Source organism: Acinonyx jubatus, chromosome C1 (assembly GCF_027475565.1).
Source record: "Acinonyx jubatus isolate Ajub_Pintada_27869175 chromosome C1, VMU_Ajub_asm_v1.0, whole genome shotgun sequence".
Taxonomy (NCBI): Eukaryota; Metazoa; Chordata; class Mammalia; order Carnivora; family Felidae; genus Acinonyx; species Acinonyx jubatus.
Window position 1 is genome coordinate 99,051,601 of NC_069381.1, and position 22,766 is coordinate 99,074,366.

General features: G+C 48.1%; 1 protein-coding gene across 8 annotated transcripts in view; it reads left to right on the forward strand.

The window, feature by feature from the left end:
* The first annotated feature begins 7,413 nt into the window (after nt 1-7,413).
* TENT5C (terminal nucleotidyltransferase 5C) overlaps nt 7,414-22,766 on the forward strand; it is a 46,521-nt gene continuing 31,168 nt past the window's right edge. The window contains exons 1-3 of one of the 8 annotated variants that reach the window (XR_008295187.1): nt 7,434-7,645; nt 9,282-9,405; nt 15,615-18,274. The gene's annotated coding sequence lies outside the window, so the exon portion shown is untranslated. The other 7 variants (XR_008295189.1, XM_053214672.1, XR_008295188.1 and 4 more) reach the window with 7 other exon arrangements.

Consider the following 22,766-nt stretch of genomic DNA (forward strand, 5'->3'; position numbering starts at 1 on the left):
CAGGTGTGTAGTAGAAGCAAGGGCACAGGAGGATAGTTCAGCCCGGTGGCCTTCAAGCTTCAGCGTGCACAGCATCATCTCCTCACATGCTAAATGCAGATTCCAAGGCATTGGAATAGGGCCCCAACAGGGCCAAGATGGGTCCCAGGAATCTCATCTTAAAGAAGCTGGCTCTCCTCTACTCCAGCACGCATACACATTGTGAGGAATGGAAGAGCCTTGGCCACTAAGTTTTGGGTACAAGTCCTTTGGACTCTCATCCCGAACACTCAGTGAGCAGAGGAAGGGAGGAGGGGGAGGGTGGGTGGCTCACAGGGGGAGTCAGCGGAGGCCCAAACCAACCTGGTCATCACCAGGAGGAAACCCACAAGCGGGACATTGAATCTGCCTGGGCGATTAGTGCTCCGGAAACCACGGGGACCCACTGGAGGCTTTGACTGATGCTGTGTTCTTTTCCATTTCTTCTCTGATTACATTGATCCTGTACTTTTGCTGATGTTGTGACAGTCTAATTATAGACTTCTAGGCTGCTGAGCAAACAGTCGTCCCCTCTCGGTAAATCCGCCTGTTACACAAGCGCCAGCTCTGGGACACTGTCATTATATGCAGCCAACCCCATGATGTGCTGGGCAGGCCCACCGCACGCTCGTTACCTCCTTCATGTCACTGCTGGAGCCGTAGGCGTTGCAGGTAAGTCCTTTTATTTATTTATTTATTTATTTATTTATTTATTTATTTATTTATTTATTTTTACAGACAGGTAAACTCAGGCTTAGAGTGGTGGCTAATACAACGCAGAGCCAGGAATACAAACCGAGACTTGGTGGGGAGTGGGGTGGGGGTGGGGGCGTGTGTTACCCAAGACCTCTTTCTTTTTTTTTTCTTTTCTTTTCACTCTCACACCAAACATCCACTCAGGGCCTATTCTAAGAATTTTGAAGAGGAAAAGCGTCACCTGGCCAGGACCAGAGAATATTGGCAGGGTAGCGTGAACTGGATGGCCTCCATCCTTGAAGCTTCTCAAGAATCCATTTCTTGGTCCTCCAATTTGTAGACTTGTCTGTGTCCCCGAGCTAGATGGATCAAAGGGTGCTGATTCACTCAAGCAATGCTCATAAGAGATGGCTGTAAAGGCTGAAAGAAAAAGGTACGTGTTCTGGCCATCTAGCGTCTGAACAGCCTGCCTCTGTTTGGAGAATCCCCTGGGTTAAGAGGTAGAGCCGACTGTCTAGAGTTAAAGCTGAAAATATCACATAATCTGTTTCTGAGCCATCTTTGCAACCAGGGCTGGGGCACACCATCTGGGCTCTGCCTATCGGATGCTCCCACCCAGATTTTGAATCAGAAGCTAGTGGTAGGAAGAAACAGAGACACAAAGATTCCAGTTGCCAATGGGTGGCGGCCACAGTGGTGGTCCAGTTTGCAAAGGCAGTAGTGGCCGCATGAGACATGTCTGTCAGGACGTCATGGCATCTTCCCTGGACCAGTTCTGCAGTATGATCTTTGAGCCTTGTTCCTGCTAGCAGAGCTCATTGGCCAAACTCTCCAGCCAGCCTACGGATGCTATGGGCTCCCCAGTATCTTCCCAGTAAATTTCATTTTGCTTATGTCTTCCAGAGTCATTTTTGAATGCTTGCAACTCCAAATCCAGGCTGCTGTGAGCACTGGGAGACCAATGTTTGAACACTGAGAATCACAGCTGGCAGGTGAGTTGGCCATTCCTAGCAGGTGGGCAGCGTCTTCTTCTGGCAAACTATGTGGGAATGATCGGAGTCTCTTTCCCAATAGGCATGGACTTCAGTGCCAGGAGTTTCAGGCATTACAACAGGTGGCGAGAGAGACATTCAGGATCTAAATGCAAGTCAGGTTCAGAGTGGACACGGTTGGTCAGGAGATATGAAATGATCAGCTAACAATTTACACTTTCATGGAATCCCTTTTCCCTGAAGGGGGATAAGAAATCTGTGGCTCCAGAAGTGAAGGTAGCCACAATAAGGTGTTGAGAATTTATCCCCCTCATCAGACTTGCTTGCCAAGCCATCCTGACAGTAAAAAAAAAGAGAAAGAGCCCACGGTTGACAAAGAGAGAAATATTGTAAAGGAGCAACTGCTTTTGGGGCTCCTGGGTGGCTCAGTCAGTTGAGCGCCTGACTCTTGATTTTGGTTCAGGTCATGATCTCAGGGTTGTGGGATCAAGCCCCGTGTTGGGCTCTGAACATGGAGCCTGCTTGGGATTCTCTCTCTCTTTCTCTCTCTCTCTCTCTCCCTCTGTCCCTCTCCCTCATGTGTGTGTACTCTATCTCTCTCCCCCTCTGTCCCTCTCCCTCACATGTGCGTTCTCTCTCTCTTCCTCAAAAAAAAAAAAAAAAGATTTAAAAAAGAGGGGACAGCTGCTTTCACATGCATTCACTCCCTCATCTGATTGGGGCATACCTCCACAAAGCAGAGAGTTAATTACCCTTCCCATTTTTGGATTTAGAAGCTAAGACTCAGAGAGGTTGAGCCATCTGTCAGGGATATGAGCCATCTGACTAACTCCTATATCCTTTGCTCAGTGAACACCGTCAGGAAGGTGGGCAGGAAGGGTATCTAGAGACACTAGCTCAGAGAGATGAGCTGGTACTACTCATATTTGGCGTCTTCCTTTCTCCGGAAGTGCCGCCATCACCCTCTCCCCCTTTCTGGGTCCCTATCTTACTCTTTTCGTGCTGCCTTGGCTCCCCAGGGCCTCCAAGGCCATGATATGCTTGGGCCTGCCATTAGAACACTGCCCAAAGATGCAGCCGGTTCCCTCCTTCCTGCCCCAACACATCTGACTAGTCGTAGGTCCATTCCTCCCGTGCTTTGCTCTAAATAAAATGCACACCTTCTTACTCCTAGCCAAGTTCTCTTTCTGCAACACCCAAGAAAAATTATTGGCCTGAAGGAGCCTGAGAAGAGAGAGAGATTTACTGGCAAGAGTTCTGGGTGGGAGGTGGAAAGCCAAGTCACGCCTTGGCCCCACCAGACACTCACTAGGATGCAGACAGTGCCACCATGGTGGTTTTGAAACAGGGCCACAGTGCTGTGGTGCTCCTCTGCTTCTTGATCTACATGCTGGTGACACAGGGTTGGTCAGTTTGTACAAATGTATTGAGTCGTGCTTTTGTGATTTGTGTGCTTCTCTATACGTCAGTGTACACAATTGAAACCTCACTTAAAAATCATCATAAGAAAGATATTTAGAGGAGGGTATTTTGGTAAGTGTTTATCATGGTGGTCCACCTTGAGATAAGGTAATACAAAAACTTAAGACTCAAGAAACTAATAAATGAGGATATCTGGGCACTAAACAGAAGTGAGGTTTTTGCCCTACAAAAATAATTGATAATGGAGTTTCTTTGCTTCCCTAAATATTTAAAATAAGATTCTATTGAGACATAAAACATTTTCAGGGTCATGGCCGTAAGTGAGAAACACCTGCATTTTAAAGACTACTTCCTCTCTCTGGGTTTTCTTTCCTCAGTTTTCCCGGGTACAGATAAGTGAACCGCTCAAAATGCAAAGGTCGTTAAACTATTTTGATTGGATGTGTTCCAGCAGGAGCTGGAATTTGGCAAGGAGGCTCCAATAATCTTGAAAAGACAGTTTCAATATCTGGTTCTGTGTCCAACGGACAATGACGTCCTGAGAGTCCTTCCGGCTCTAGGATGCCACAGTTTTATGAGGTAGAAAGAACAATGTGTATTTTATAAAACAACATAGACAAACAAACAAACACAATCAGAAACAAAATTCTAGGAAAGTCAAGTAATGCCCCAAGAATAAAAAGGGGCCCAAGGAAACATATATACATCTACATGAATAATTAATTTCTTTTCTGGCTCTTGGTTCTCCCCCTCCTCCCTAATGGTCAAAGTTACCTAACGGTCAGGAAGCTGAACAAGATTTTACTTAAACAAAGGCAAAACCAAACCATGCCAGATCAAATTCTAAGTAAGAATTTCTGAACTGTGTTTTACCTTGAGGCTACTTGTGTTAATGGTATCCGCAAGGTACTGAAAAAATAGAAACAGTCCAAGAGTCAATGTAATATAAAATTTTGCATTGAGTTTATTGTGATCATGTGCTTGGGTTTTTCTGAACATTTTAGATTTTTAAGCAACTGGCTGCTTTGTTCTCTGAATTTTTCATTCAACCAATATTCATTCATTCATTCATCCATTCATTCATTCATTCAACAAAACTACTTGCCATTGGTGCTGATCTAATTGGGTAGCCAAAAAGGACGATAAATCTTGATCCCAAACTGCACAAAAATTAATTTGAGATGAATCATAGACCTAAATGTGAAGGTTAAAGCAATCCAATTCCTAGAAGAAAATAAAGGCGATGATACTTATGGCCTTGTACCAGATAAAGGTTTGTTAAACAGGACATAGAAAGCTCTAGTCATAAAAAAATAAGATGAATGAAGTAGACTTCTTTAATCTGAAGAATTTCTGTTTGTCAAAAGATAACATTCAGAGAATGAAAAGAAAGTCACAGACTGAGAGAAGATATGTGTAATGCATATATTGGGTAAAGGACTCACCCAGAATACGTAAAGAACTCTTACAGATCACTAAGATAGACAACTCTTTACAAATAGGCAAAAGACTTGGACAGACACTTCACTGAAAGGGTATCACATGGCCAGTAAGCACATAAAAAGTTGCTCAACATCACTAATCATCAGATAAATGTGTACTTAAATCACAATGAAATACACACCCGCTTTTTTGAATTGAAGAGACTGACGATACCAACACTGGCAAAGATGTGGAGGGCAACTGACAGTGTCTTATCACTGGTTGGAATGCAAATTATTATATCACTTCAGGAAACTATTTGGCAGTATATTTAAAGCTTAACATGTATATATTCTGTGATTTTGCAATTCCAATCCTGAATATAAATCCAACATAAAAGGCATGTATATGTAGGCCCGACGGTACAAAGTTTCAGTTATGCTGGATGGATAAGTTCCGAGGATCCAAGGTACAGCATGGTGACTATAATTAATAATACTATATTATGTGCTTGAAATTTGCAAAGAGAGTTGATTTTAAGCACTCTCACTACACACACACACACACACACACACACACATACACAAAGTAACTAGGTGAAGTGATGGCTGTGTTAATTAGGTTGGTTATGGTAACCATATCACAATGTATATGTATATCAAAACATCATGTAATTCACTTTAAATATATACAATTCTTCTTTGTCAACTATATCTCAAGGAAGCTAGAAAAACGTGATAGTTTGTAGCAACTTCATTCATGATACACAAAAACGTGATGCAACCCAAACATCCACCAGGAGAATGAGTATATAAATCACTGAATATTTATATAAGTAAGTAATATACAGCAATGGAAAAGAACAAATCATAGTCACATGCAACAAAATGGATGACTATTACACGGGGCGCCTGGGGGGCTCAGCCGGTTAAGCATCTGACTTCAGCTCAGGTCATGATCTTGCAGTTCGTGCATTCAAGCCTCACGTCAGGCTCTGTGCTGACAGCTCAGAGCCTGGAGCCTGCTTCGGATTCTGTGTCTCCCTCTCTCTCTCTCTCTCTGCCCTTCCCCCACTCGTGCTCTGTCTCTCTTTCTCTCAAAAGTAAATAAACATTAAAAAAAGTTTTTAGGGGCGCCTGGGTGGCGCAGTCGGTTAAGCATCCGACTTCAGCCAGGTCACGATCTCGCGGTCCGTGAGTTCGAGCCCCACGTCAGGCTCTGGGCTGATGGCTCAGAGCCTGGAGCCTGTTTCCGATTCTGTGTCTCCCTCTCTCTCTGCCCCTCCCCCGTTCATGCTCTGTCTCTCTCTGTCCCAAAAATAAATAAACGTTGAAAAAAACAATTAAAAAAAAAGTTTTTAAATGGCCGAATATTACACACTGCTGAGTGAAAGAAGCCAGACACAAAAATGCGCATACATGTAATTCCTCCACATCAAGTTCAAACACTGGAAAACTAATCTATGGTGATAGAGGTTACAATAGTGTTACCTCTCGTGGGACACTGAATGGGAAGGGTCACTAGAAAGCTGGAGATATTCTACATCTTGATCTGGTTGGTAGCCCCATGAGAGAACACATATGTAGAAATTCATCATTGTGTACACACCAGCTTTGTGCACGATACTGAATTTTTATACCTCGAAAAGTGAAAAAAAAAAAATCAGACCATATATCCGGATTTCATGTCCAACAATGGAGTCACTGTGACTGTCCCTAAAAGCATGCATACTGATACTCTATCGTATTAACATTGCAGGAGACCTCCCCTCCCCCCATTCGAGTGCTCTTGAGATATTGGGAGACGTTGATATTTCAGGTAGGGATGGAAGGGGAGGGATAGGGAAATACTGCATCTGGGAAGTAATCTTTTTCTCCACCACTCAGTAGAAGACGAGTACAAGCTCAATAAATGTTTATTGACAAACAACATGAGGTGCTGTTTGATATAAACAACATCTACCACACGCTTTACAACAGAGGCTGCCACTAACTGGTTTCTATGTTCTTCTTTAATACTTAAGTAAACTCAGAAAGCTGTTAGTCCCGTCATACAGGTGAAGAAACAGATTAATGGAGGGTTGGTTAACTTTGTTGCCAAAAGCCTTACAGATATAGGTGGTGAGTGCAGATCCCAACCCAGACTGCTCTGAATTTAGAAGCTGGACTCTACACCGCTGGCTACGGAACGAGTGGATGGTGTCCAAGCCCTGCTTGCAATGTTATATAACATACAAGGCATTTCGAGCAGGGCCCAAGCTGTCGCGGTTGCCAGGCTTCGCGACCAATTCCTCGAGGCCCGCAGGCCCACTAACCGCGCACAGGTGGTAACTAAGCCAGAGAACCAATGGCGCCAGCCCTTCCCCCCCCATGGCCTCCAGGCAATTTGCTCGGGGCAAAGGGAAGCTGCTCCCCCGGCCCAGAAACGCTATGTTTTTTTTTCCACTTCAAAACACACTCCAGAGGTAGGCGTAGGAGTTTCACTCCCCACTCCTGGAGAGAGACAGAACCAACGCGAAAATCCTCAGAAAAGCAAGAGAAAAAGAGGCCTTGAAAGAGGCCTGAGAGGGAGTGGGAGCAGGACGGAGATGGGAAAAGCCTGGGAGGAAGAGTTCTATGGTAGCAGGAGCAGCAAAGAGCATGGTGGAAAGTAGAAAGAGAGTCTCGGTAACTCCGAAGTTAAGGGGGCGTCAACCCGGCCGCCCTGTGTTGCGCCTGCGCAGTGCTACCTCCTTCAGCACCCCGCCCCTTCCCGCCGCCGAAGATTTACTGGTCTCCCGGCAACCATTCACCCGAGGAGCCAATCAGAGGGCAGCTTTCGCCCTGCCCTCGCCGTCAGCGTCCAGGCGGAAGGACCCCGTGGGCTCGGCTCCGCCCCTCCCCGCCCCTCGCTCCCCCGGGAGGGCAGGCTTAGGGGCGGGGGTGGGGGCGGGGGTAGCCCGCGGGGGCGTGGTCAGGCCGTATAAGAACGGAGGGGGCGGCGGCAAGACCGCTCACTCGGTGCCGCTGCTTGGGGGCTGTAGTGACCGCGCCGCTCCTGCTGGGGGCTGCCCTCGCCAAGGACCTACCTCTGTCGTCTCCTCTTCCGCCGCCCAGGTGAGTCCCCGGCCCCCTCCCCTGAAGGTGCGAGGAAGGGGCGGCCCCAGAGAACCGCGCGCTCCGCCTTCGGGGGGGGTCTGTCCCAGCCGAGCGGAGCTCTCAAGGCTTCCCAGAGCCTGGTGGGGGCGCGGGAGCCGGAGGGGAGGTGCAGACAGGTGCCGGGCCCCTCCAGCTCCTGCGACAACACACCTCCCCCGCCCCCCGGCCCCGTGAGGACCAGTCGAGACGCCCCGAGAGGGAGCTACAACTTTCCAGAGACTTCGGCTGGGGCTTGGCAAACTTCGGCGAGTTCCTGCTCCGCGCGTCCCGCGGGCGGGGCGGCCGAAGAGCGGGCGATGGGGCCCTGCAGCTCCGTCCCGGCCCGACGGCGCCCCCGCCGCCCCCGCCCCGCCTGCGCTCCCGCGGGCACTCACGCCGCCGCCGGCCGGCCGAGCGCGAATTCGAACGCGGCGGTTTTGGGAGGCGCAGTTGGAGACGCAGCGGTCAGGGGCTCGTCTCCGGCCGGCGAGGGGAGGGGCGCTGCCCCGGCTCGGCGCCAAGCCCGGGGGTTTGAGACCAGGGCAGAGATCCCTAACTTTCCGTGGACTCACACTAGGCTGCGGACACCGTGAGCCGCAAAGTGGTCCAAGCGAGTGACTTCTGCGCTGCGCTTCTCCTGGAAACTTCTCGGGAATACGGGGTCTGTGCCCTGCCTGGTCCCTCCCCTTTTAGGAATGAAACTTGCTTACCCGTGTAGACTGAAAGCCTGACAGTGAGTTGACTCGGCTGGCCAGCGGTGCGGCCGCCGCGGGAGGCTGCCCTAGATCGCAGAGGTGGGAGGAGAGTCAGAGGAGGGTTGTGAACTCGACCGCTGTGGGTTGGGAGGCTGTACGCCTAAACACAGAACGCAGGTGGGAGAGAAAACAAAACCGCGCTACCTCGCAGGGAGGGAGAACTTCCCGGAGAAGAGCCTGGGAAGTTTCCCTGGAGGACTCGCCGGCTCACCCATCCTCGCTAGAACCAACCGATAAGGCTGGACCCCGGAGGAGGGATCAGCTGTGTCCCCTCCCCCCCCCCCTTTTTTTTTGTCTGGAGGAAGGTTTCTGCACGGCCGGCAAAGCCCTTGTCTTAGGTGGCGACCTGCTGCGTTTTTAAACTTTTTTTTTTAATTTTTTTTATGGAGTTATAGCATGCAAGCAATGGAGTGCTTTAAAGTGCACTTAACTGCAGTCAGCGTTTATGCAGACTGTTGTAATCATTTGTATTGTGACGGTTGATATTCGGGCTATTTGGTGGTGGGTTAGGAACCTGAACCTCCTCAGGAAAAAAAAGAAGATTATTAAATCCTTCTAAAGTAGACTCCTGGCTTGGCCCAGCTGCCCTCCAAGGGGGTGGGGTGATGATAGTGGCCATTGTTGGCTACACTAACCTTTCCACGGGAGTAACTTGGCAAAGAAGCCGGCAAGGAAGCAAGCCAGGCAGCCTGGGGCGCTGCGGGTGGGGGCGGGGTGAGGTAGGAGCGCTTACCAAGAATTGTGCTGTGTCTTAAATCCCCAAAGGTATTTTTGAGGGGGTGAGACCCACACGTGAGACCCTGCCATTGAAGGGGGTGCGGTGTGGACTGGAGAATGCTGACTTTTCTCTTCGCTTTCAGGGAGGCGGTCTGAGCTGTACCAGCAGGGGTTCTGTCCTTTGACATTCTTGTTTGTGAAGATGGAAACCTTAATATCTCTGGAGTCAAGCTTTTACTTGAGATAACTGAAACCTTGTGTCTTAAGGTATATGCATATCTTTAGAGTTCGTTTATTCTCATCTCAATAAGGAGTTTTTAGAAAGAAGGTTTTGGTAGATTGTATACAGTGGTTCAGGTAGCTGTAGGGAGAGCCCCATAACATAGCATGAACATTAAAAACAAACAAACAAAAAAACAAAGTTTTTTTTCTCCGCCAGGAGGCCTCTCAATCGTTACCCAAAACAAAGGTCCCTAGTTTCAGAACAGGGTATACACAGAGCCGACAGCAGCACTCTGTGTTGAGTGTCTTCCACAATACCTACCTTGTATCCAGAGATTAAGTTGGGGTACCTCTGAGGGGAACGACTTGGATCTTGCCCGTTTGTCAGAATGAGTGTGATTTAGTTGAGCACCCGTGGTTCTCCCTCCTTGGTTTCCTCAGCTGTACTGTGAGTACAAGTAGCTCACGAAATCCCCTCCTGAGTTACAGCACCCCTCACCCCTGCTTTTCCCAATAGGCCCCACTTGGCCTCCATCCCTCAGGGTTCAAGGCCAGGGCAAATTGTGCACATCTCGCACTACCCATCAAAGAACAGAGAAGTCCTCGTACTTCTGAAAGCCCAGAGAACCGCCTAGCAATGAAGATAACTTAGCGTGGACTGGGGTGCCCTTGTTCTTCCAGTGCCTGCAATCAGACACATTTGATACAAAGTTAGAAAACGACATGATTTTTTAAAACTGCTCAAGTAAGTGGTACCTTGCCTTCATCTTGGACATGTTGGCGCGGGGGGCCAGTCACCAAAGAATGACCAGCCAAGGGCTCCGAATGGATGTGGTAAACCTTTATTGTGTTACCAGGAGATGTTGTGGAAGCCCAAGACTAGTTTGATGAGTTAAGTTAAACTTGTTGTGTTGGGTTTCTTGGTCTCACAACAGGTGTGTGTGTGTGTGTGTGTGTGTGTGTGTGTGTGTGTTTAGGGGTTCAAGGGAAGTAATATGGAGTCCAAGGTGTTACTTGGGATAAAACATTACTTTGGTTAGATAAGGTTCGTTGCTTTTTTGTGATGTCACTGAAATACACAAGACAGTATAGAAAAATGTGTTCTGCCATCTTGGTGTTTTGACTGTAGCCTTCCAAGTTGGCATAAGCTATATTATGATGAAGCAGCCACCTCTGTGTCTAAAGAAATGTTCATGTGTTTGAAGAAAACAGATACAGCGGTAGTGCTGATCTCCTGTGATGCTTCTAAGACTTCTGGTCTCAAGCCTTTTTATCCTTTTACTGCATGTATGATAAGGAGGCTCTTATTTGGAATCTAAATGGTTTAGAGGAAGCATCTTTGTGTAACCCAGCTATGTAAGAAAAAGCCTCAGGAATTGTTTAGAATCAGTGGATTTTGTACAGCTGGCCCCTGTAGCCTCTCCTAGAACTGTTTGCAGAACTTTTTGGAATAACAGGAAAGAGCTAATATGAAGATACACTTGCTGATTTTAAGTAACTCCGTGTAGCCTATGTTTTAGTCGTAGAGCCTTGCAGAGTCTCGGTCCCCGAACTGCATCAAGTGTTTATTTCTTGGATAACAGTGATTGAGCCAGTAAGTAGTTAAACGCTCCCCAGGCCGCAGTGTATGCCAGGTGCTGCAGGGGCCAAGGCAGCGATAGGTGAAAGGGCCTGGGGAGGTGCTCTGGAGAATGCAGGAGGAGCTGGTTTGGCTTCAGAAGGTCTGGGCACTTGGTTTTTGCTCGATTGTCTTTGCCGCTGGCTTGTGAGCCCCAGGAAGGCGGGGGTCTGTGCTCACTGCTGAATCCCTAGCACCTAGAGCCAGGCCTGGTGCATAGACAGTGCTCCTGTTAATTGGATACAGTGCTCTGCTAGCATTCAGCTGCCATTGCTCTCAGAGAGGGAAGTGCACTTTAGGTAGATATCCTTTTGGTGGGTTAAGGTGCCGGAAGCTTTTTGGGTTGGATGCTTCCAGCCTAAAGTGCCGGGTGGCGTCTGGGCCTTTTTCTGAATGGTGGCCTCAGTTGGCCGGGCTTGGAGCTGAAGGGCAGGGACTACCAATTGGCCAGCAGCTGAAATCCCTTAAGCTGAGCTCCAGACCTGCTCTCTCCCGGCACTTCCCCTCCTACCCATCCACCCCAACCCCAGCCTCACATGGCTCGCTCAGCCTTTCTCTCTCCAGTTCACTAGGCTGCTAGTTCTGCTGACCTTTTATCTTTTTAACTTTTTGTTTCCCACTGCCGTCACTGACCTGGTTCGGGGCCCTGTAGACAGCGACTCCGTGAGAGCAGTAGTGAGCCTCTCTGGCCAGTCGCACATCCCAGGCCCCTCAAACGCCACCTGAAGGACTCCCAGGAACTGCCCATCCCTCTGGATGCTGAGTTCCTTTTCAGGACCTGTACCCTGCTGACCTTCCGTCTAGTCTCCACTTCCCTTGGATGAGTCTTCCTAACTGCCCTACCTTGCCTCACAGAATTCATACTCAGCTGCTTGAACAACTCAGTCTCACCAAACTACATTTTTAGCCAGCTTTAGACCCTTCTGAGAGGCTCTGATGTTACCCCGCCTGAGGGTCCTCATATCTCATTACTCGCCTCTTCTGTGCTTTACCGGATGAACACACAAAGTCCGTAACTGTCTCCCTATTCACTCTCGGAGGACCCATTTTGAGAAGAAAACTCTCCATGAATCTCGAACCGCTCCCACCCCCTCACGTTGCCATACGTCTCTCTCCTCTGGCTTAGCCCTTGCGAGAGTGGGAGAAAGGGTAATCCTCCACCTTGCCTGGCTGTCTACACCCCACCCCCAAACACATACCTGACCGGTGCTCGTGGTGGGGAGGTGGGCATCGCAGCCGGCTGACCGTGCGTGGTCTCGGCCAGTTGTGGCCTTCACGTGGAGTAACTGTAAGGTGGCTGCGGTGGGAAGAGTGCAGAGGCAGGGGGAGACACGAAGTGGACACTAAGTGAGCACCTGCCACGTGTCCAGGCACTGGTGGCCACTTGTCCCCAGGCTGGGAGCGAGCGCTGCTGCGGTCTCCGGTGCCCAGGCCTCTCGTGCTCTTTAGTCTTCCCTCCCCCCGGCCTCTGAGGCTGCATTGACTTGTGACAGTGCTCAAGTTTGGGTCCTGGCTGCGCCTTTCCTGCTTCAGGCCTCCGTTTCTTCGTTGTATGAGGGTGGTAGACCAGTGCCGTCCAGTAGAAATAGGAGAGCCACAGTTAAGTTTTTAGAAGTCCTCAAAAAGCTAAAATAGGTGAAAAGAGTTTTAATAATTTTACCCATCATGGGTTAAAGAGGCCCCCCCCATGTCCTTAAGATGGGTCCAAGCCACGATGTTATTTGTGATCTTGTAATGCCATGGAGATGTCATGGCAAATGGTGACATCTCCATATGTAATCAACATAAAGAATATAAATGAGATTTTACTTTTTTTTTTTTTCCTCATACTGAGTCCTTGAAACCCAGGGTGTATTTTAGATTCCCAGCATGTCTCAAAGTGGACTTGTCCCATTTCAAGTGCTCAAGGGCCACATGAGGCTTGTGGATACGGTATTGAGCAGCATGGGTCCACACCAGCTGTCCAGTGTCTCCCTCTCAAATTCAGATTCTGCATGAGTGGGAGCCAAGAGGTAGCAACAGCAAGTTATGGAAGAAGAGTGTGAGCTAGGCTGTGAGCACCACAAGGGCAGGGGTCTTTGTCTCTTGCTTACCAACGAACTGATCGTAAACTCCTGGAACGGCGATTGGAACACAGTAAGCCCTCAGATACTGGGAAGAACGAAGGGAAATGCAGTCATCGTGGCCAACTTACTGCTACCCATTTACCCTGGGAGTCAGTCCTGAGACTAAAACACAGGATATTTGATTTCTAGCCCAGTGCTCATTCTTCCATTTTTTGGTGGTTTCTAGGAGAATAATTACAAGGAAATAGAATTTCAAAGAACTGCAGAGGAAATCTGACACTGGCAGGGGACCAGGACTCCACCCGTTTATCAACAATTAAGATTTATCAGTGACCAAAATTTGAAAATGCAAGAGGAAGTAACTTTCAAGCAAGGGGTGTCTGAGTTGCCAAATGACACCAACACATGACTCGGTAAATGCTAGCTTAACCATCCTACTGGGCCGTATTCATGGCGTGCAAAGCTCCACACATGTAGGGATACCAAATTCAAGGTGGCTTGGCTGCCTCAGGTGCAGTTGGTACAGGAATAGGTACCACCCCATGGTCTTCTCCTTCACTTTAATGCATCCCTCCATCCCCCATGCTGCCCATCCACCTAAATTTCCATTCTTCACACATTTTTAAGGCCAGAGGGACCCTTGAGCCTGGTGATGTTACACTCAGGCTGCTGCTGTGCTCAGACCTGGAGGTCAGGTGTCTGCTACAGGGACGGGTCTGTGCAAGACCGAAACCTGGATGGATTGTGCATAATTAGTATCCTCACAGGCATGGAAGCCAGCTCACACTTAGACATATGTGAATGGGGTGTGTGTATGTGTCTATAGTATGATAAGTGCTACACTCGAGCTTGTCCCTTTCCTGATAAGGCTCAGGGATGCTGCTAGTGACGGGACAGCAAACTGAGGCCCTCCTTCTGGAAACCTGACAACTGTTCAAAGTTCTAAGCTGGAGAGTCAGGTGGGATGCAACCCTTCATAGACCCCAGAGGCCAGCAGCCCTTGGACCCTGTGGACTGTATGTAAACTTGCTCATTCTCATGGTAAACAGCCTCCAAGGAGTCCTTCTATTTTCTCAGTATAGTCAATCTCTAAAATGGTGGGGCCAGCTCTGGAGATCTCTTTAAATGAGTCAGACCAGTAGCCTCTCTGATTTAGAAAGAGGCAATTGGTAGGAGGAAGTGGGGCGCCAAGCTGAACAGGGATTATTTCCAGTTCAAGTGGTGTGCGTAGGGTGTATTATTGCTGACACCTTGGAAAAATCATGACTCCTATGCTCAGCTTCCACGTAAAGATGTCTGTGTTCTGTCCTTGTGAATGTTTACACCTGTGATGCCTTCGGGGTATTCCTTCAAGCACTCCCAACTGTGGTGTCCCAACTGTCTGGGCCCATGTTTTGATTCCATCTTGCTCTGTTTTGCAGCCACAGCGTGAGTTCTCCCAGAGTTATCTCTCCAGCCACACTTGCTTACGCATCCTATTTTGAAAGACGGGCTAGTGCCTTCCGCGTGGAGTCTTCTGAGGGCGGGTGTCTGTGGACAGAGCCCGATCTCTGATACCCTCTAGGACCGTATGCTGGCAGAGATGGGAGGAACTTGTGAGGGCCTCCCCCAACCCCCAAACTCAAAGCTTGGAGCAAAGCTGGGGTCACTGGGGTCTGTGGCCCGCTTCTGCTCCCGTCCAGGACACCCCATTTCCTTCAGCTCAGGCAGCACCCCTGTTGCCATGGGAATCATGCCAAATTTTTTGGCTGTAGTACACGACGGTGTTGAATGGCTGAGAGGGTGCTGATAACCCTGAGAAAATAGATTGAGACGCCCGGCTGAATGTGACCAAGCTAAGAGTGAGAACAGACCATCTGCACGATGGGCTGTGTCACCGACTTAGAAACGTCTTCTCTGGGCACAGTTCTGTGGCACGGCGGTTGTTTGTTTGTGGGTGTTTTGAGTGGGCAGCTGTAAAAATAACTTCTTAGAAAAAGCTAACACAATATATTTTATTGTCCTTTTAATAAACAAGGCATTATATGGTTCTCCTGCTTTGGGCAGCCTACTAATGTGAAGTCTTACTTCGTGTACGTTTACATTAAGCACTGATGTGCCTCTCGGTTGTCTGTAACATTGTGTTTGGGGCAGAGGGGTCAGAACATGGCCCCCTCCCTGGTGGTGAGGGGCTGGCGGCTGGCAGACAGGGGCTTCCTCGGGCTGCCCCCTGGGCCTTGGTAACTCCTGGCCTTCACGAGACATTCAAGGATTAAGGGAGGATTTCTCTTCAGAAAAAAGAATCTACTTTGGCCCTGGTTTTTTCCCTTTCTGCCCGCTGATCTGCTGTGTTTATCAAGTCCACGGTCATGCAGAGTGCCCAGCTTTTTTCTCGAGGGCATAGGAACCTCAAGGGCCAAACTCTGTGCGGTTGGGAAAAGTAGCAGGTGTGCAGGCTCAGTTTCAGCACGTGTGTGTTCGTTAGTCTGTTCCAGGCTGTTTTGTGTTCAGTTCTGTTCCAGCTCTACTTCCCCAGGTAGCCCGAGGGGTTCCGGTCACTTCTTGCGAACTTACCTACCTTCTCTCTGCAGCTCCAGTTGGGTTGTCAGTTCCTGGGATCTGAGAAAATGGCCCTCTTGTCTTCAGAGTGTCCTGTTCTGTGGCTTTATCAGTAGATCGACACTGCTGACCTTCTAGCCAGCAGAGCGCGTCCTGCAGCTGTCCCTGAGCCCTCTGCGAGCCACAGCCTCGTGGCCTGGCTGGCATCGGGGAGCCCCCTCAACGTACGGAACCAGGCCTTCACCTCACAGCCATTGCTCCTTTGAAACAAACCTGAGCGCCATGATTACCGTTTCTATCCATAATTACCTTCAATTCTGGTGGCTCCAGCCAGGCTGCATGCCTCCCCGAATCCAGGGTGATCTTGAGGGAGAGGGTCTCTGTACTGACAGCTGTTAGGTAACTCACGCTCTGAGTGTTTCTGCCTCTGCTTCCGGTACCTGCCATCTGGCCTGCCTCACTCGGGGGCCTCAGCACATCTAGCCAGCTTCCTTCCCACCATCCTATAAAAAGACCTTTGTACCTTTCCCCTCTTGCCTTCTTCTTGCTGCCGTCTACTTTCTACAACTACCTGAGCAACTAGCTTATCTTCAGGGCCCTACCCCAGTCCCAAGACGTGCGCCAAAACCATCCACCTCCTAGGAAACCTCTCAGTGGCTTTTGTGCCACTTCCCGGCAGGGCATCCGTGGACAGTTCACACTTTGTGTAACCTCTTTGTTCCCCAGTCCCCTCACCTGCAAAGTAGGGATAATAGTATCTCCCTTGTAGCCTCGGTGTACGTGTCAGATGATTTGATCCAGATAAAGCTGGATCAGATAGGGTTTGGTGGTTCATGTTAGGGCACCTGGCTCACCATCTGGTCACATTTGGTGTCTCCAGGCTGTGGCCCTCTCTACATGAAGAGGCCCTGGAGGGCTGTGCACCTGCTAGTCCCGGCTAGGAGCTTCTGAGGAAGTGGTAAGTGGTTTCTGAGTGTGTAGGACTGGTAAGATGTTTCTATTATGAAACAGCTGATGCGTGTCCTCGTTGAGAAATCCGATTCCCCACACTGTGGCCAATGAATCACCTTCTCTGGTGCCTCTCTGAAGGGCACTTCTAAACCACCTTGGCGTCCTTGAAGATGAACACCGACTCCTGTCCTTTGCTCAACTGCAGTCTGCTCTAAAACAGGCAATAAAGGGTGATTGATGCAAGCTTTGCTCTTTTCAGCGTATGTGGTGGACATAAGGTGTCACGGTCCTTTTTTGGATAGGATCAATACGGTCTCTCTTTTAGAAGCGATCGCTGTAGGGGAGCAAGAACTGGTCATCCCAGTGCATCCGTGGGCTTGTAGCATGAGCCTGCTGCCCTGTCCCCACCTCCCACCCTGCCAGCAGCCGGGCGAGCTTGGTGGGAGCCGTTGCCGGTTCCAGGAGTTCAAACCTTAGCTCTGGAGTTGAGGATCTGGAGTCCATTCACTGAATCTTTTCTAACCCTTGTTCCTTAATTTGCACGCAAGGGACATTGGTGGCTTCCTCAGAGTGCTTGTGAGGGTTAACTGGGAGTGGGTGTGAAGTGGTACTGAGCACACTTGGTTTTGCATGCACATCTGCACCTTTGTTTTATAAGGGAAAAGAGGACCAGAGTTGTGGTTCTCATTCACTCAGGTTGCTGAAAGAATTGGTGAGACAGAATATGATGTTGTGTCTTGCATCCTTTTTCACTTCCGCTTAAACTGCAGGTTTTTATATGCAGTGATGCAGTTTCTTTTTCCTTCGTGTCCTCTGTTGGACATTGGAGGGGGAAGAGGCCTGCCGCGGGTGCATGGGTCCCCTCTCAGCCAGGAGCTGGGGACAGCAGGTGTCTTTGTTCTGCACACACACCTCCGGTAGTCTGTCACCAGGCTTGGTCCATTGCCCATGGTTGGGTCTCTGACCTGGAGCTGGAAAGCATTACTAGGAAGGTCCAGGCTTTGGAGGTAACATCCAGTAACAGTGAAAGGAAATGTTGTCATCAAAGGAATGTTGAAATGTGTTTGAGGTCCCTTCGTATCCTTACACCCCAGCAGGGTCAGAGGAAGAGGGCGTTGCTCAGCTCTCTCTGAAGTGGATGGGAGGTCTGCCATAGCTGAGAGCCTCCGTTCACACCTCAGCATTTCCATGAAACCTTTGGGACCATACCTTCTAGAGCTTTCGTGTTAAGTATCGTAGACCAAGACTTAACTACACACTGTCCTTAACTTTGTAGATGTACATCTCCACATGTACCGAGAACTCTCCGGACGGTGTCTGTGCCTAACACCAGGCATAAATAGGACTCAGTGATGATTTGTAAGCCCTTGACCATAAGACCCAGAAGTGTTACACATGCTCTTCTCCAACCTGTCTGCCCATCTGTCCTGCTTGTGCTCTTGAGTCCTCCCCATGCTTTCAGTCTCCATCGCTCTTGTTTCTGGGATCCAGATAAGCTATAAAGCAGGACTAGAAACAGCTAGCTTTCTCCCTCTCTCTCTCTCTCTCTCTCTCTCTCTCTCTCTCCTGTTTTCTTTTCAATTAAGGCCTAATCATAAGTTTTCAGATCAACCTCCCTTTGAGGGCCTCTGTCCCAGGCCATGGGAAACATGGGTAAATTAGACATGAACTTGGTATAATCTTCTTTGGGCTTAGTCGGTCTTTTCCTCTCACCTTTTGCTGTCATTTCTGCAAACGTGCTTTCTTCCAGTGTTCATGTTCCACCTGTCCACTGCAGCCAGATGAGAGAAGAGAAGGGAATTCAGGGCACCTGAGGTAGGTGGGCATCACGAGTCCCACTTTCCAGAAGATTAAGTACTTTGAACTGAGGAGGCAATTGGCCATCCTCACCTGTAAAAAGATGCCTGAATTTCCAAATCAGTGAGAAATCCTGGTTCCCACCTTGCCCAGTTTCTACTGTGCAAAAATACAATAAATCTGCTTCTCAGGCAGTAAGAGGAAAATCATACACTTTAGTTTGAATTTACCAGTCTTCACACTGATTTTTTTTTTCCTAGTCATTATTCTGCTAATTCTGCTGAACAGAATTGGCCTTGAACCTGGGCCTTTCATGAATTGGGAATGTGTGTTTCACAATATCAGGGTTGATTTCAAGTGGTTAATTAAAACTCAAACTGTTGCACTAAGCTCTGGTGCGTTATCTAAGCCCTCAGGGCCTGAAAGTTGGAGGATTTATTCTAGTAATACCAGTGTTCGTTGGAGTAACTAAAAAATATACTTTTGATATTTGAAATTGCTTGGATGGTTGAGAGAAAACAAAGGGTTCCTTTGTAATAATCACCAATAACTTATAATTTGGGGCTCTTCTAATGAGCTAAGTACCAAATATGAATCCAGCCCAAATTAGAGCCTTCGCTCGCTTGAGCTCCTCTGTTTCTGAGTCATGAACACTGGAAGAACTAAGAGCTACACCATAGATTTGTCACTCGCCAGTTCCACAACATGCTTCTATAGGGGCTACTTTTTCCTGAAAGTTAACTCCACTGTTCACATGTGTGTCAGAAGAAGCTGACATAGAAGATGCCAACCACGACCTCTTAGAGGCCTGGAGAAGTGTTGATTGCATGTAGTAGGGGTCTTCCCGTGGTAGCCAGCAGTCAACGTAACAGCATCATCAGGGTCGCTATACTACGTCTGAAATGTGAAATAGCAATTCTTACAAAACTACGAAGAACACTTTGGATTACAAACTAGGTGAGGTGGCTTATCCATTATTTTGGAAGTCTGGAGGATTTTTGACAAACAATGGACATCTTCTTTTGAACAGTAGGGAAAGAGAAACTTGACTAAAAGCCATTCTAGGAGAAAACCAGTCCCTCCTCCCCAGCTCGCACCTAGAGATCAACATTTAAGGCTCAGAGGGGAAGTTTCTATGTGTATTTGATTGGGGCATGTGGACATAGAGACGCGGGAAGTGATAGGAAAGGGATGGAAGGAGTCAGGCAGCAGGGGAGTGAGCAGGCTCATGGGGGAAAGATTTTAGGAAATGGCTCATGAGATTTTAACAATTCTCAATTAATACGTGGGAAGGTTCTAAATTCAAAAAGGATAAAGTAAGTTTTCTTCGTCCCGTCTCCCAGTCCAGAGGCAGGTTGAACTACTTGTGTTTCCTTCCAGAGGTCTGTATGATTGTACATGCATGGGCTTGTGCTTTTACACACACAGCGTTGGTTTTCTCTGAATAAGTCTCAACTAGAATTTCACATTCATACAGATTGAGCCGTTCTTTGGACAACTGCCATCTAAGTGTATGCTATTGTATACATGGACTAAGTCATTTAACCTTCTGCTGAGGACTCTGTACCTTCATAAATAATTCTCCAGCATCCTTGTTCACCCTCGCAAGTATACCCACAGGATAAGATCAAAAGGACCTAGAAGTAGAATTGGTATGGAGAATACGTCCACTTAAAACAGGACATCCACACTGTTCTTCAGAGAGAACTCATGGGCAGGGTGCCCAAAGGTATCTGCTGCTTGATCCCTGCTAACCTGATGGGGAAGGATGATACACTGAAGTTTTAGCATACCCATCCCTTAACGTGAGGGTGACTGTGTCAGGCATCTGAGTTCGTGCCCTTCGCCCCTTCTTCCATTGGGGTGCCAGTCTTCCTGATTTGTAGGAGCTCATCCTTCATTGATGAAACGAGCACTTTGCCTCATCATGCAAATATTTTCCTAGCGTGCTCGTATGACGTCTTTGTGGTGCTTTTACCATGTAGGTGTTTTTTTGTGTGTATCAGACTTTTGTGACTTTGAGATTTTATGTGACTTAGAAAGGACTGCCTACTCTATGTACGTGTATGTAAATTCCATGTTTCCCTAGAACCCGTAAAGTTTCGTCCTCTTGTGCTTAAGTCTAATTCATCCATCCAGATCTTAGTTTGGCACAAGACGAGGAGCCACTTTATTTTCTTTTTTTAATCTAGATAAGTATCACATGTCTAGACTTTTGCTCTCTACTATTTCTCTCTACGTTTTCTCTCTCCTGTATCATATGCCAAATCCCTTTATGTGTTGGATTTTATTTCTAGATTTTAAAAATTCTGTTCCATCAGTTTGTCTTTTTGTACCAATACCACATTGTTTCAATTACTGTGGCTTCATAATATCTCTTATGGGGCTAATATGTACATCATTCTTGTTTCTCATAACTTTTCTGGCCATTCATGCCCCTCCTCCCATATGAACCTTACAAATTTTCAATCTAAAACAGATTCTAACTTTGAATCAAGTTTAAAGATTTAAAAATACATGAAAAGTCTCCTGTATATGTCATCCCCTTCCCTCCCCAGTCCCTTCCTGGAAGAGGAATGATGGCTTCCATCAGATTCTCACTGGATTTAGATGTTCCTCCTGTAGGACCACTGTTCTAAAGGTCGCAATAGTCCTGCCTTTAATTTAGAAAAAATTTTTCCCCCACAACTCCTTTAAAGAAAAAAAAAAAAAAAGTATGAGTTAAAAGTCATTCCTATAGTTATTTTCCTCTGCAACATTGAGGCTCTTCCTAGAGGTATCACAATAAATTTTTCCTTCTCTTCCAAGTACTGATTCAACTGCGACTCCTCTGTCACTGTGACTTCTCCTACCTTGCATTGTAAACACGAGACTCAGAAGCACAATAACAGGTAATGCACAAGGTAGAGCAAAGTGTGTTTTCATAGGTAGGTCAGTACAGCCGACGGAAATCTGTGTCACCGAATCACAGGTGGCTTAGCGGTGTCTCAAAACAAAGCTAGCGCCAGACCTTTCCATGGCCATTTGGATTGAACTGGTCAGCACCCTATGTTGTTAGGCGCAGCGTACTGGTCACCAATGCTGATCACTGAGGGGCCACAAAGAACCAAACGTACAGAGAGCACATTAAAAAGACGCCCCAAATCTGACTTGAAGCCAAGTGCTAGCCACAATAAACATTCAGTGTTTCATCACAAATTTTTGTTATCCTTAACCTAGGAGTGCTTTGGTAGAATGATCTAGGTAGTCGAGGGCTTTTTAATGCTGTCCAGACAGGTTTGAAGGGAAACTTTTGTCTGCCCACTGGCAAGTATTCTCCTGTGGCAAGCACAAGAGTGCTCATCCCTAGATTGGACTTCCTAGAGCCTGCTTGGATCATGTGACTGCCCCTCCTGTTGCGAGCCAAGCAGATTCGGCCCCTTAACCTAAGTAGTGAAGGGAGCCTGTGCTGTGGCTTGAGTGGTGCATGATGGCCAGACTGGACAACTTGCTAGGTCTTGGCTGCATGCCACCTTCCGCCCCTAAATCCCCAGCCCAGAGCCCATGTTGCCTTTCTGTCAACTTAGGTCCCCTCCCCATCAGGGAACTCTTCTGTGGCCTTCTTGTCCTCCCCAATCAAGGGACACTTCTTTCTTCTACCTGTATGTTCCATTTTCTTTCTAGCGCATATGGCTCTATATTGCTATCTTGTGTTTGCACCCACCTTCTTCGTGGCCAGCTCCTGGAAAGCCGGTCTCGGTGTGTCCAGTGGTGCCCCCCCCCCCCCCCCCCCCCCGCCCAACGGTGAGTGACAACCATCCCACTGACCTGAGCGATTAAGGCGAGGATTCCTGGCACCAGCGCAAGGCTAAAAATCCACGTTGGAACCTCAGGACCATGTATGGTGGGTGTGCACGCAAAGACAGCGGTTTCCAAACCATAAAAAACTGTAGCAGTTGTTGGGATGGGTTTTACGTGTGCCTCGCCAGTCAGGAAGGTGAAGGGGGCAGGAAGACTCTGCGCTCTCACTGAAGTCCAAGGATAGCACCTTGACATTTTGTTTCTGCTCTTACGTCTGTCTAGCTAACATTTGACCCATGTGGATCCCCAAGCACCTTGACTTTCTAATACGGCAGTGTTTGTTTTTACATATCAGGATTTCCAGAGATCTGTTGTGTTTCATTTTCTGAAACGTATCACTTAGTCGGAGATTACTTTGGTAACTGCGGTTCTAACAAGTGACGCGTGACGCAGGATGTTTTTCTCCTAGGACTGAGAGCTAACTTCATTCTCCTTGGGTAGCTCTGAGGTACTCGATTTCAACATCCAGTCAGATCACACTGCCCCGAGGAAGTTTTCCCACCTCGCGCAGAGGGCCTCTTAGCTGGCAGAGCTGTTCCTTCACCACGCTGACCCCAGCCTTTGTCGCCAAGAATTTTGTCATTCAGGCAGCTCCT